The sequence below is a fragment of the Bidens hawaiensis genome, unplaced genomic scaffold, assembly GCF_021521415.1.
Source record: "Bidens hawaiensis isolate Kalapana, Puna unplaced genomic scaffold, B.hawaiensis_p1.1 tig00033581_1, whole genome shotgun sequence".
NCBI lineage: Eukaryota > Viridiplantae > Streptophyta > Magnoliopsida > Asterales > Asteraceae > Bidens > Bidens hawaiensis.
In genome coordinates, this window is record NW_027495772.1 from 224,514 (window position 1) to 239,484 (window position 14,971).

Genomic DNA, 14,971 nt, shown 5'->3' on the forward strand with positions numbered 1-14,971 from the left:
CACAGTTAGATGTCAATCCTTACATGTTAAAGAGATAAAATAATTTGCGAATTGACTATTAGATATAGGTGAAGGGAATGTTGGGGGGGGGGGTTCAAATGACGACAGGTGAATGTACAAATTCCAATGATTTTCTAATTAACAATTCATTATATCCAATATCTGATTTAATAGACTTTGTCTATCCTTCGAATTTAGACAAGTTCTATTAACTTACTTTCGAGGACGGGAAATATTGTCGTTCGAAATAATATGTGTTTATTAGACGATTTCTATATTTCCACCCGTGGCGCCCACGGGACAATAACCTAGTATAATATTATAAGCGTAAATGGTACTCCACGGGACCATCTAAAATGAAGTTTTGCATTTAATTTTCCAAACTGAATCAAAATGGTCTTAATTCTGAATTGAAAGAGTGTGCTAATTACTGATACGTTAATGGCGGAAAGAAGAATGACTAACACCAAGTTCATCTTGGGCTTCTTTGTTCCGCTTTATGTATCAATATCTTTTACCTTTGGTGCAGACACAATATCTCCAAACCAAATCATTAGATATAATGATACCATCATTTCGCCACAAGAAACCTTCGAACTTGGTTTCTTTAGCCCCGAGAACTCCATGAACCATTACGTTGGAATTTGGTACAAGAAAAGAGCGTACCGAACCATTGTATGGGTAGCCAATCGGGATGCACCACTTGCCCATACCTCGGGTGAGCTAACTCTCACACTTCAGGGAGTTTTAAGTCTAAGGGACACCACTATGGGCACGGTCCTATGGAATTCATCAGGGACATCTTTGAGGAATCCGATTGGTCGGCTTCTAGATACAGGCAACTTTATAATTTATGAAGAGGTGACAGGATTAATCAAGAAAATCCCATATGGCAAAGTTTCGACTTTATAACAGACACTTTACTTGAGGGAATGAAGTATGGCAAGAATATGGTTACCGGGGTTGAAAAGCGCTTCAAGTCATGGAAATCGGAGGACGATCTAGCTACGGGTAACTATTCTTATTGGGTTGATACCAGAGGTTATCCTCAACTGGTCCTAACGGAGGGTCCAGATATAATAAAATTTCGGGGAGGCTCATGGAATGGACTCAGGTTTACCGGATTCCCTAATTTGAGACCGAACTCTATTTACAACTACACCTTTGTTATTAGTCAACAAGAAGTTTACTTCTCATTTAAACTTATAAATAATTTGACTTTAATGCGGGTGGTGTTACACCCGGATGGTCGTTTACAGCGCTTGTTATGGGATGATGGCAAACAAGATTGGATCGTGTTTCTGGCCCAGAAAATGATCATGTGATCATTACGCTGTGTGTGGGCCAAATGGGAGGTGCAACATTGACAACTCCCCGATTTGTGAATGTTTGAAGGGGTTTGAGCCCAAATTTCCTGACCGGTGGAGCGCTGCAGATTCGTCACAAGGGTGTCAACGCACCGTCGATTTGGATTGTGGACCCGGGGAAGGGTTCAACAAATATTCTAACTTGAAGTTACCCGACACACAGAGGTCATGGTATGTAAGGCCCCGAACCGGTAGCCCTACTTTAGCGTCGGATTTACTCATAAACACAGTTCTTGCAATCAGAGTTAATTAAAACTTTCGCGGAAACGTTTACTTGAAGCATTCGTTACAAAACATTCAATCTCTTCTTTGATACTATAAAACAAATCATTATATTTAAAACATCTTTTCTTCCATCTTAAGATGCCAGCCGTTCAATCCATGCCATGTGCCATTCTCATGCTAGTTCTTTGGTCTGATCACCTGCGTGCATACTAAAAGTCAGCTACGCTGAGTGAGTTCTAGTTAATCAAGCAACTTATCATACAACCACTACTTGCATCATATACGTATCCGAAGACACGTAGTCCACTATCTAACCTGCTTACCTTACCACTTAGCCTCTTATTTACACCTACCACCTTGCCACTTTGCCACTTTAATAACGTATAACGTTATGCCACTTTGCCACTTTAATGACGTAGTCACGTATAGGCTTACCCTACCACGTACTATCGTCATGCCACTAACACTCTTACTATACTCTTGCCACTTCTAACACGCTCTACCTCTACTTGTCTACAACATGCTTCATATCATTCACATAATAAGCAAGTCACATCATAGCATTCATACACACTAATAACTACTTGGCAATCACTATCCTTGGCGATGCGTGCAATATCCGAAGATCGTTCATGCACCAACAAGTATTATATAGTAGCTACCTCGTATAACATCTATAGCATACACTTACCAATTAAGGTAAGTGTATTCACACTTCACATCGAGTATGCACAAGCCCCGAAAACATAACAAGGAAATGGGGCTAGAAACTCACCTGAACACGGTTACGTTCACCGTTAATCGTAATCCCTTTCTTCAGTTATGCACGGCTGACTGTATAACAAGTATACGTATCAATTAACTATCACTACTCATATCATCTTTCTAGTCTTAACTACTACCCACAACGAACGGGGGTCCAGGGGCAGCGCCCCTGGCAGCGGGGTCTAGGGGCGGCAGCCCCTAGCAGGGTCCAAGGGGCAGAGCCCCTTGCTGGGGTCGAGCTGACCTGGGCGAAGTTAACTGTCTTAACACATTTTTCATTAGGTTTTTAATTTATTTTCTAATCGAACTCCACTTTAGGCGAAGTTAAACCTTAGGCGAACTTAGCTTTAGGCGAAGTTAAACCTTAGGCGAACTTAGCTTTAGGCGAAGTTGAACCTTAAGCGAACTTAGCTTTAGGCGAAGTTGTCATCAGGCGAACTTAGCTTTAGGCGAACTTGTCATCAGGCGAAGTTAGCTTTGCATGCGAAGTTCATCAGGTGAACTTAGCTTGCAGGCGAAGTTGTCGGCTGCAGCTACTGTTTGTGCTTAAATCCCTTAATCATCTTCGTTTCTTAACCAAATAACTTGATTTAGGTATTCATGGAATCGTCTGACCAGCGCCTACAAACCCCAACCATCAAATCGACCTAACATCGATGTTTAAAGGGTGCGATTTAGGCATAAAGGTTACGGGTTCTTTTATCAATCGATTAACCCATCAAATCATAACCATTTTCAGTAAGTTTAGCTTTGTTGGATTCGTTTTTACCATACAAACACAGATCTATCATTTCTATACTAATCCCAACCTAAACGAACAAGTTCTCGATATAAACGTACCGTAAATGAGTCGAACTACGAACACGAGCTGGTCTTGTTGCTTTGGTTCGTCACGACGATCTAGCACCAACAAGCTCGGGTCCTCGCCTTTGGATCTTGGTTCGGGTTGTGTGTGTGTTTTGGGGTGTGTAGAGATTAGGATGGATAAATGGATGGAATGGAAAGGATTAGGGTTTAAGGGGGTATTTATACTCCCTTAAACCCATGGACCGAAGGCCCATATTTCCTTTTGGTCCCTATCTAATCCCATCTAATTATCCTACTAAGTCTTCATATTTTGCTATTATTATTATCGTTCCACTAACTCGTTTATTTCACCCGACAAAATAATATATTAAATATTACTTTAGAAATTTCGGGATGTTACATGGTATAACCAGACCATGACCCTTGAGGAATGTGAGAAGATGTGTAAAAGCAATTGTTCGTGTAGTGCTTACGCAAATTCGAATATCTCGGGGACTGGGAGTGGTTGTTTGCTATGGTTTGGTGATCTAATTGATATCAGAAAGTTTTCTGAAAATGGGGACACTCTTTATATACGGATGCCACTCCCGGAGTTAGGTAAATATAAACACAAGTTTTGTTTTAATTTAAAAAATAAAAATTAACTTTTTGTATATAACTTTTAATAATATTAACACAAACAAGCAACATCTGGATATTTTGTTTTTGCACAGACTCGATAGAAAATAGGAAAAGCTCAAGTGCAAGAATAAGACTGCGGGTTATAGTCTCCGTATCGTTTGTGGTTTTGGTCATCCTAGTTTCAATATGCTTAATTTATCGTTTCAATAAGAAGAAGCAACATCAACAAGGTATGAAGTTTAAGCATGTATTTCTATACTTATGAATGTGTTGGTTCATCGAAAACTGCTAATATTTCCCAGAATGTATATTAACAGGGTCATCGAATAATGAGTTTGAAAATGATCATGAAGATAGAAGTGGTGAAGAAGATCTAGAGCTACCACTCTTTGGCTTGTCTACATTACTTAAAGCTACAAACAACTTCTCAATGAACAACAAACTCGGAGAAGGTGGTTTTGGCCCGGTTTACAAGGTATTCTATGAGTTTATCACCTCCCTTTATTAAATGTGGCGTAAGTATTGATGAATTTAGTATTAACAAGTTATTTTAACTTAGGGGGGAGGGGTGGTGGATGTGGTGTGATCACTCATCACACACCCCACCCAATCAAATGGTGTCACATCACCAACCCCAAATCCATCACATGTGATGGTTTTTTACTAGGGGTGGTGGTGTGGTGTGATGGTGTGTGATGATTTTTTTTTAATAAATACTAAATTAAATAAAAAGAAAACAATATTTTACATTAACTAAAAAATAAAACAAAATTACATTAAACAAAGACAACTAAATTAAAAAAACCGACAAAAAAAAACTACGGCCCTTCCCAACCCCACTTGTCGCATATCTCGTGTTTTCGTTGAAGTAGGAGCGATTTAATGGGTTCATCAAGATGGTCGTGTGGTTGTAGGAGGATTTGTAGATCGGCGTTTTTTTGTTTTTCATTCAAATGGTTGATATACGCCTCCTCACGCTTCATTTTTAAAAGATGAGCCTCTTTCTTTCGCTCTTTCGTCTCGGCCATTTCCTCCATCTTAGCCGACTTGTATTCGGCGAAGTTTTCGGCCACCGCTTCCTTTTCAAGTCTTGACGGTTCCCCACTTTTCGGCCGTGTGGGTGTGGGTATGTCTTCGTCGGGATTGTCTTCGGGTTCTTCGTTCAAGTTCATGTTCGGCATGTTGCATGACAAGCCGCCGGTTGACGTCGTGTAGTCCCCGTACTCGGAAGTTTTTGATATTTTTGAACAAGATCCTTTCTTCCTTGGAGCCGTTGGTCCGTTCAAATCGACCAACGGAATCGGTACCCACTTCGCGTGACGTCTCGCAATCTGCCACGCATCCAAGTGGGGAAAATCCTTACATTTGTAAACTGAGACATATTCGCGCAAAGCGTTCGTTATCATAGTCGCCTCGCTCGCTCCGCTTTGTGGAGTTCGGGTCTACAAAACATTTAGAAAAAATATATTTATAACAAATTGTAATAATAAAGTACTAGATTATAAAATAAATAAACTAAAATAGTTACCTCTTGGACGTAACAAGCGTTAAATTTTGACATTTTTTGATTCAAATATCCCCACTTGCCAATCATTTGATCCTTGTTTCGTTCGGTTGCGCCGGGAAGTTGCGAGAAATGTTCTTTAATACGTTTCCATAAAGTTTTTTTTTGTTGGTTTGAGTGTTTTTTTTTATTGGTTTGAGTGTTTTTTTTTATTCGGGGCAATGTAAATAAGCCTTGGTCAAGGCGACCTCCTCATCAGGCAACCAACGCCGAGCACCTCTTTGATGCGGCTCCTCATCCTCAGATTCATCTTCATCCAAAGTTTGCACATCGTGACGAAAAGCACTTGCAAATTGATGTATAACATCGCTATTGTCTAGGGGATCGACTGACATTTAAGACGGTTGAGAGCCAAACAATTGAGACGGTTGAGAGCCAAACATTTGAGACGGTTGAGATCCAAAAGTTTGAAAAGCATTATTTGGGTAATTTTGGGTAGAAAAAGGGGGATTAAAAGGTCGGTTTTCATACGATTGGTTTTGGGACGGTTGATAATAACGTTGTTGTTGGGAAGGTTGTTGTTGGTTTTGGAATGGTTGAAAAGGTTGGGGATAATAAGGTTGTTGTTCGGGAGGTTGGTTTGTGTCGGGTTCGTCTTGTAAGCGAAATCTTATCGGTTTGCCTAGATTTTGTCGAACCTTTGGTCGGGTTTGGGTTTTCTTTGAACCCGACCCACGTTTCTTAGAACCCTCCATTTGATATGTTAAAAATGGTGTGTGTAATAGAAGATTTTGAGTTGGATTTGAGTTGGATTTGTGTATGTTTTGAAGATATATTTTATAATGTTTATTGTGTTTGGTTTTAATTTGTTTTTTTATTTTTCCAAGTCCAACGGCTACATTGACCCCCCCCCCCCCCCAACGACTATTTCTTCTTGGAAAACACCCCCACCAAGCGTGATGGCCATCACGCAAATTTGATATTTTCGCGTGACCATGGGAGCATCGGCGGTGTTGCCTACCTCATCACGCGTGACGGGGAGGCCACCACGCACCGCCCCGTCCGCCCTTAGTTTAATTTACTTAAGTTCAAAGTGAAATCATAATAACAAATATTGATACAAGTTAGAAGGTGCAATATACACTTGATTAAGACTATTGTCATTTCTAGCATCAACGAATTCGGTGTTACAATGGCTCGAAGACCCCTAGTGACCAGGGTTAATTCTTTGAGGGCATTGCCTTAGCGACGTCCAAGGACCAACACCCGGGATTTGCATTGTTGATAGAAAGTTGTGTGATAATTAATTATTAGTACAAACTAACAAATAGTAATTGTTGTGATCAGCGAAAACTTGGGAGTTCAGAATAACTAAGTTAGCGCTGACAAACAAATCTTCATCGATAAATTTAGTATTCTGTATTGGTCCGGGTTTTTGGAGTTGCACTCGTGTTCGCGGGACGTGCGGGCACGCACGAGTTCGAAGAATTTCTAGTCCTAAAACTCAAATTTGCAACTCTCTCCCCTGCACGCGGGTAGGACTTGTGGTAAAACATATCATAAAAATTCAAATGAGTGGTAAAGGTTGTACCTTATATATCACTCTTTATATTGTTCTCACTATAATGTGGGACAACTTTCACCACTTTCTTATTAAGACTTCATTCACACACTTTCACATAAAACTTCCAACATATCACACAAATATTTTAATATCAAATAGATCAAGACGCGATAACATTATAGAACCTATAGTTCATGTGTTACTATGAAGATGATTCTTAGTTGGACATAAAAGGAGATTAGAGAATATATATAATGGCCGTTTGTCTTCTATTTCGACGTAAAAGTTTATTTATATAAAATGAATATGAAATGCTGTTTGAAAAATCATCTCTCTCATAACCTTCGTTTCATAAATCTTGTTTTATTTTGGAAAAAAAATAAAAATTAATCAACGTTGACAACAACTCGCATGATGACCCATGATTATTGCTAAATACATAGTGGTTGTGGACTAATCGGTAACAATAGATTAACCAAAGCACGTTTGATATGAATTCCTTTTCGTTTTCTTGTGTTTTTGTTGTCAAAAGTGGGTATTACGATTTGCCAAACGATAATAGTAGAAATAAGCAAAATGAAACAAGTCATATAAGGTGCAATATTTGATGATGCGTGCATATATACTATTTTTAAAAACCTTACGTTTTAGGGTGTACTAGAAGACGGTCAAGAAATAGCAGTGAAGCGACTATCCAAAACATCCACTCAAGGACTTCACGAGTTCAAGAATGAAGTCATCTCGATATCTAAACTACAACATCACAATCTTGTTAAGCTTCTAGGGTGTTGTATAGAGGGAGCCGAAAAGATGTTGATATATGAATACATGCCAAACAAAGGCCTTGATTCCTTCATATTTGTTAAATAAAATAATAAATAAAAAAGAAGTTAGGAACGCATCAAAACTAACTAAAGTTCAAACTATCGTAGATGAATCCCAAAGCGAACTCCTTGATTGGCCGGCACGCTACCACATTATCAGTGGAATTGCTCGCGGACTTCTTTATCTTCACCAAGATTCTCGGCTTAGAATCATACATAGAGATCTCAAAGCTAGCAATATTTTGCTTGACATTGATATGAACCCAAAGATTTCAGATTTTGGCACAGCTAGAACCTTTGGAGGAAAGGAGTTAGAAGCAAACACAAACAGAGTGGTTGGAACATAGTGAGACTCATCTACCCTAACTTCATTTCCCTTTATTTTGTTATTAACTTACGTTTTGATTTCTCATAGTGGCTACATGGCGCCAGAGTATGCTGGAGATGGTATCTTTTCAGCAAAATCAGACGTATATAGTTTTGGCGTAGTGGTGCTGGAAGTTGCATGTGGGGTGAAAAATAGAGGATTTGCCCACGGAAAACACTCCAATAACCTTATTGGGCATGTAAGTTTGGTCCCTGTAATATTAGAAGTTCAAATAGTAAATTTAGAAGTGCAAATAGTATAAAAGCTTAGAAGGGATTATTTTTTTAGGAAAAGTTAACGTATAAATGAAATTAATGTGTTAATTGTGAGAATCAAGTAGACTAATTATGTAATCAGATCATAGAGTAACTAATTACATAATTACTCTACCTGTATATATATAATTAATCTACTTGATTCTTACAATTATCACATTAATTTCATTTGTATTTGATTAAAAATCTTATTTTTTTTAACTATCTTGGCCTTCAACTAAAATAAAATATTTAAAGTAATATATATTTTTGTATGCATTTTAAATGGAATATTTATTTAATAACGAGTTGTATGCAAAATAGAGTGATGTAATATAAAAAAAATAAAAAAAAGAAAAAGAAAAAGAAAAAGAAAAAGAAAAAAACTTTATTTTGTATACAATGTAATTTTAAACAAAGTTATATTTTAAATCTAGATAAAATGATGAAACAAATATGAAGTTTTAGGTGTTTGTTAAATATTATAAACTGTTAAAAAGTAGAAAATATAGAAAAATTAAAATTACCAAAACCTAAATTATATCTTAAATGAACATTATAAGAAAACACAATACATAAGATAAATTTCAAAAGATTTTGTCAAAAATGATATGATTAGTTCATTTGGTGACACATGGTTGCCCAAATTACTCTTTTTATCTTTTACTTTTAGTTTTATATAAATTTTTATATTTGCTTTTATTTAATACCATTTTCTAGGTTAATACATTTTATATGTTATTCAATTACGGGAATTTTGTGTCGGTTTATCACCACAAAGTGTGGGTTTACTTTATGTGTCGTAAAGCCATACCGAAAGATTTCGTGTCAGTTCGCAACCCATCCCGTGTTTTTTTATTATTTTGTGTGGACTCTATCGATTCAGGAAAAACTCACCTCGGTTAGCCGACACCGCAATGCGTAAATTTATTTTCTTCACGATATTTTTAATATGTTAATTTGTTGTATTTGACTGTTGAAACATTTTTTTTTAACATTTTTTTTTGTTTACTTTAAGTTCCATATGGCTATACCTGAAAGTATTCACGTTGTTTCGTCACCATGACGCTTGTTTTTTTAACAACTTAATTTTTTGTATTTGGTTATTAACAAATTTAGTGTTTTGGGCTTTGTTACGGAGCCGTAACCCAACACCGACATAGCTTTGAGTAAATTAAAGTTAATTGTTTAAAAGGACCCGAAAGTGGTTTACTCTTTTAATGCAATTTGCCATCGTGAAATACCAAATATAAGTGTGTATGTTGATGTTGATGTTGATAGGCATGGGGACTACATATTGAAGGCAGATCAACGGAGTTGGTTGCTAAGTGTCTAGGTGAATCAGTCAATATGTATCAGATTTTACGATCTATCCATGTTGGTTTGTTGTGTGTTCAACGTCACCCAGAAGATAGACCTACTATGACTTCTGTGATCCTAATGTTGGGAGGTGAGGGCACATTACCTTCACCCAAAGAACCCGGTTTTTATGTTGGAGAATATATGCAAGAGAGTGTGCAATCTTCAAGCTCATATGGAATTAGTTCTAACAACGAACTAAGCATAACAATGTTGGATGGCAGATGATATAACTTAAACGTGAACTCAAATGATGTGACTAAATAAGTTTGTTCATATATGTTCAGTGATTATACGAATCATCTTTATATGTAGAGAGATTACAAAGAATTGAGAATGATGAATAAACCCGCAAAATAAAATGATTACTGTTTCGGTTAAAAATTAACAAAGTAATTTTGTGATCAAATTCGTATGTGAGGTTGAGTGCTTGATCGAAAATAAGGTGAACACAATGATTTGATTTCGAGGGAAAAAGCCCTTGATCTTGAGATTTCCGGCACAAAAAACCCCGGACGGTGAAAACTAACATCGTCTATTTATTAATAGCAAAAAGGGTGATTACAAGTGGTGGAGCTGATAATAGATCGTATACTAAGTGTTACAATGAGTGTTGATAGCTAAGTATGTGAAGTGTGTGTACAAAATGATCATATCAGCTCGTTTAAATAAACAAAAGTATACAACTGAAATTCCGAGAAATCCGGAATAAACCCTAGACTGAGTCCTACACTATCTGTTTGTTCCCACGTTCGAGTTGACGAAGCCGTTACAAACCCACGTTCTTATTATCACATTAAACACGTGGTCTTATCTGCAAAACAAACAAAAATAAGGACAATTGAATTAACAAAGTGTAATCCTTAGAATACTTGCATCGGCAGGATAGGTTCAAATCCTTAAGTCATGATCAATCTCGAGGATAAAAAGTTTGCTCCCAACATTTGCCCCCAATTTCTACAGTTAGCGCGTGGCAGCTGTAAAAATTATAAGTTTTAAACTGGAAAATATCTCTGCGACTTGAAAGGACAGGCACGCGAATTGAGGTAACCCTATAACCGTCCTCTTAGGTTAAAATAAATCCATCCCAAATCTCAAAAATCACAATAATCTCTTCATCGCTTCATAATCAGGTCAGTTTCTCTCTTTCTTATCTTTTAATTTTCTGAAGCTTCTTGTTTAATTCGAACAACAATGAGAAAAAGAACCCCTCGATCGCTCAACCCTTACTCTTTCGCAACCTCTGAGGATTTCATCGATCAAGGTCACATCCCTGCTACTGATGAGGATCAGTGTCTTTTTAACGATCTCGACATTAGATTTCTAAAAAATTCTGGTTTGCTACCCCCTAAGGCCATCATTAGACCATACGACCCCGAAGCCAAAGCTGACTTTTCATCCAAAACCTGGGTTTGTTTTTTCTATTACCCTTTTTCAATCGGCCTCTCGTATCCATTTTCCCCGCTCATTAAGGAGTTTTTCCATATTACCGGCTTCTCCTACTCCCAAGTCATGCCAATGGTGTGGAGAGTCTTATCTACAATAGATCGTTTGAATAGAACCCATGAACTTTCCATAGGTATCCCTGAGATAGCCGCAACCTATAACCATCGCACACACGGATCTCACCGTTATTGCCTCCAATCCAAAACCATCCGCCTCTACATGGTCCCCAAAGTGTCTGCTAATGACCATGGTTGGAGGAAGAAATTCTTCTTTGTACGCCGTGACTCAATTCCCGATGGAGTAAACTTGCCTACTGAATGGGTTCATAAGGGTAGGAAATCCTTAGGATAGAATTTCTTTTTGCAAAGAGTTTGTATTAATATATCTTCTTTTTTGCAGTTGTTTTTGAGGATTTGGTAAGGTATAGGAAAGATACGAATCGAAGGCTTAAAGCTTTGTTCAAAATTCCGGCACAAGAAAGTGAATTTCGGTTTGAAGGAGAAATAGGCGACACCAGCACAACTGCCGCGAGGTCTTCTGAAAGTATGTCTTCTAGTAAATATCCTATGAATTTCATAGAACCCTTAGGATTTCGCTTTCTCGAAAATAACTTGATAAATTATTGCACAGAAATGCCGAAATTAAAATCTTCCTTCAGCTTGAACGACTTGGACGACTTCATTGAGGACAAAACTGTGGTGAAACAGGAGCACTCCAAGACTCTCTCCCCAAAGCCGAGGATTCCGACTACTCGCCAAAAGAGAGCTGCCAAGAAGAAAAGGAAGGCCACCACTTCAGCCGAGACTGAGCCTTTTCCTGATATTAGCACTGCCGAAGTTGGAGAGAAATTACAAGCTCTTGCCAGTCTTCTTGGAACCAGTAAGTATCTTTATTTATCCTGAGAATAATAATCTGCAAAAAATTTATGTTAACCTGAGGATAACAGGGAATTGAGAATTACCAACAAAGGCTCCAAGATACTGAATTGGCTCTGAGAGAGGCTGAAGACAAGATTGCATATCTTCAACAAGCAGCAGACACAAGGATCAAGCTTCACAAAAAGAAGGAAAAAGATATTGTGGATCTTTAAGCTTCATTCGAGCGGGAGAAAGCCGAACTTATTGAAGACGCCAAAAGGTCTGCAGCTACAAGTATCCTGGAGTCAATGCTCAAGATGTCAGAGGAGGTGAAGGCAAAGGGCTATATGATGGATTCCTGGAATTCCGCAGCTTGGGCAAAGAAGCTGAAGATGATGAGGGGTGAGAAGGTGAAAGAAGTCAAGGTTCCAAGTACTTCAGAGGAGACGAAGGAGACAGGTGCTAATGAGGTGGCGGAAGCGGAAAAGAAGGAGGGTGATCAGGGTGATGATGACAAGGTTTGAGCCTGGTTTTCAGGTTGTTTTGATGTGTTTCTGTTGGTTGTTTGAACAATTTCTATTTTGGTTGTGTATGGATAATATAATATGCTTAGGATAATGGTTTGGGTGAAGGGATCCTGGTTCAGGACAAAGCCCAAACTATCTTTTATTTCATGTTTTTGAATAATCAGATGGTTCAGGTGGATGGGCTCTATTTTGAGTGAAACCTGAATCATCTTATCTACACTTTAATGTTAGTATAACATCTTTTTATGACTTATGTTGGTATTTTATCCCTGTTTCTGTTATTAAATCTTTAGAGAAAAAATTGAGTTTATCAGGAATGAAATTCTTTAATAACAGCTTAGGTTTAATTTAATAAACCAACACCAAGACATAAAATCCATCTCATAAATAAGACAAGTAATACGTAATATAAAATATTCACAAATAGGAATTCTTACCAAAATCATATAGCAACTAACTCTGATAATGTCTAGAGCATTTCATCCCAGTAATAAGATCTTTTTTCAGGATGTTCGTTCGATTCTTGGGATATACTGATAGACCTGCAATATCAACATTATCCTGAAAATAAATTCAGAAATTCTGGCGACAAGGCCCAAATAAACTGGCGACAAGGCCTAAACAAACTGGCGACAAGGCCCTTAGAAGAGGCGAAAACCCCTTAAACCTTAGGAATAAATAAACTGGCGACAAGGCCCTTAGAAGAGGTGAAAACCCCTTAAACCTTAGGAATAAATAAACTGGCGACAAGGCCCTTAGAAGAGGTGAAAAGCCCTTAAACCTTAGGGATAGTATGTCTACCATTAACTTCGAGATTCAAACCAATAGTTGAGGATAGCGAGGTAACAAGTCACAATATTTCATATGCTGGGCCCGCCTCTCGAACTACGGCTGAATAAACATGTGCGACAGGCGATCTTAAGAAGAGGTGAAAACCCCTTAAACCTTAGAAGGCATCAAATAATACCTTATCTGGCGACAAGGCCCAAAGAAACTGGTGACAAGGCCCAAATTAAATGGCGACAAGGCCCAAATTAACTTCATTCCATGTGGGAATACCACATATCTTCAGGCTACAAAACAGTCAGATCTGGGTGAGGGGTGGGTGTTAGCCTTGCTAACACCCCTCCAATGCCTAAGTCGGTATCATGAAAGAAGAATAATAATATTGAAAATGAATAAAAATATAAATTCGAATACATACCTTAGCTGTTTAATATCACCGTCAAGTTTCTTAGGATAACAATTATCCTCGGAATAAAAGTCTTACATAAATTAATTTTTTAGGTGTATAGCGTTCCAAGCCCTTGGTAACAAGTCACCATCCAAAGTAGACAATCTGTATGCCCCTTTCCTGCTTCTGAGTCAATCAAGTAAGGACCTTCCCACTTTGGTGCAAGCTTTCCATCCGTAGGATTTGTAGTATTCTGAAAAGCTTTTCGGAGAACCAAATCCCCTTCTTGAAGTATTCGAACCCTGATATTCTTGTTGTAGGACTTTGCTATATTCTCCTGATAAGATGCCATTCTGATCTTTGCTAAATCCCTGAGTTCTTCTATTGCATCCAGATCTTCAAGTAGACTTTGAGTATTACCTTCGGGATTTTGATGACTGACTCTAGCTGTAGGGATAACCATCTCTGTAGGGATAACTGCTTCAGCTCCAAATACTAATGAGAAAGGAGTCTGACCAGTAGCATTCTTTGAAGTGGTCCTATCTGCCCAAAGAACAAAAGGTAGTTCCTCGGCCCACTTTCCTTTCTTAGACCCCAACTTTTTCTTCAGGTTATTGATAATGATTTTGTTGCTTGATTCGGCCTGTCCATTAGCTTGAAGATGGACAGGTGTTGAAGTGATCATCTTGATTCCCCAAATGGCACAGAAGTTAGTTTTTCTCTTGCCAATAAACTGTGAGCCATTGTCACATACTATCTCTACCGGGATTCTAAATCTTGTCAGAATATTAAGCTTGATGAATGAGATAACTTCTTTCTCTCTGACTTGAACAAAAGCTTCCGCTTCAATTCACTTCGAGAAATAATCTGTCATAGCCATCATAAAGACTTTTCCTCCTGGAGCTCTTGGTAGTTTTCCCACAATATCCATTCCCCACTTCATGAAAGGCCAAGGGATATAACAGGATACAAGGGTTCTGCTGGCTGGTGCAAAATGTTGCTATGTCTCTGGCATGCATAACATTTTTGAGAATAAATCATAGCATCCCTCTTCATCGTTGGCCAAAAGTATCTTGTCCTCAGGATTTTGGAGAATAGTGCTCTGCCCCAGTGTGATTCCTACAATCTCCTTCATGGATATCCTGAAGAACTTCTTGAACTTCTGCCTTCTCCAACACCTAAGATATGGTCTTGCAAGAGATTTCCTATATAATATATCATTCATTATAGTATATGGGACTACCTTTGTACGAAAAGCTTTTGGGTTTTCATCCTTGGGGATAATTCCATCCTGAATATATTTCATGATC

General features: G+C 38.1%; 1 pseudogene across 1 annotated transcript; it reads left to right on the forward strand.

Annotated features, from left to right (window-relative positions):
* Positions 1-363: 363 nt before the first annotated feature.
* LOC143585137 (G-type lectin S-receptor-like serine/threonine-protein kinase At4g27290) lies at positions 364-10,020 on the forward strand (annotated as a pseudogene). The gene is made up of 8 exons (XR_013144505.1): positions 364-1,535; positions 3,565-3,761; positions 3,878-4,015; positions 4,103-4,260; positions 7,505-7,714; positions 7,785-8,023; positions 8,093-8,243; positions 9,580-10,020. The product of XR_013144505.1 is annotated as a G-type lectin S-receptor-like serine/threonine-protein kinase At4g27290 (transcript).
* Positions 10,021-14,971: the final 4,951 nt, after the last annotated feature.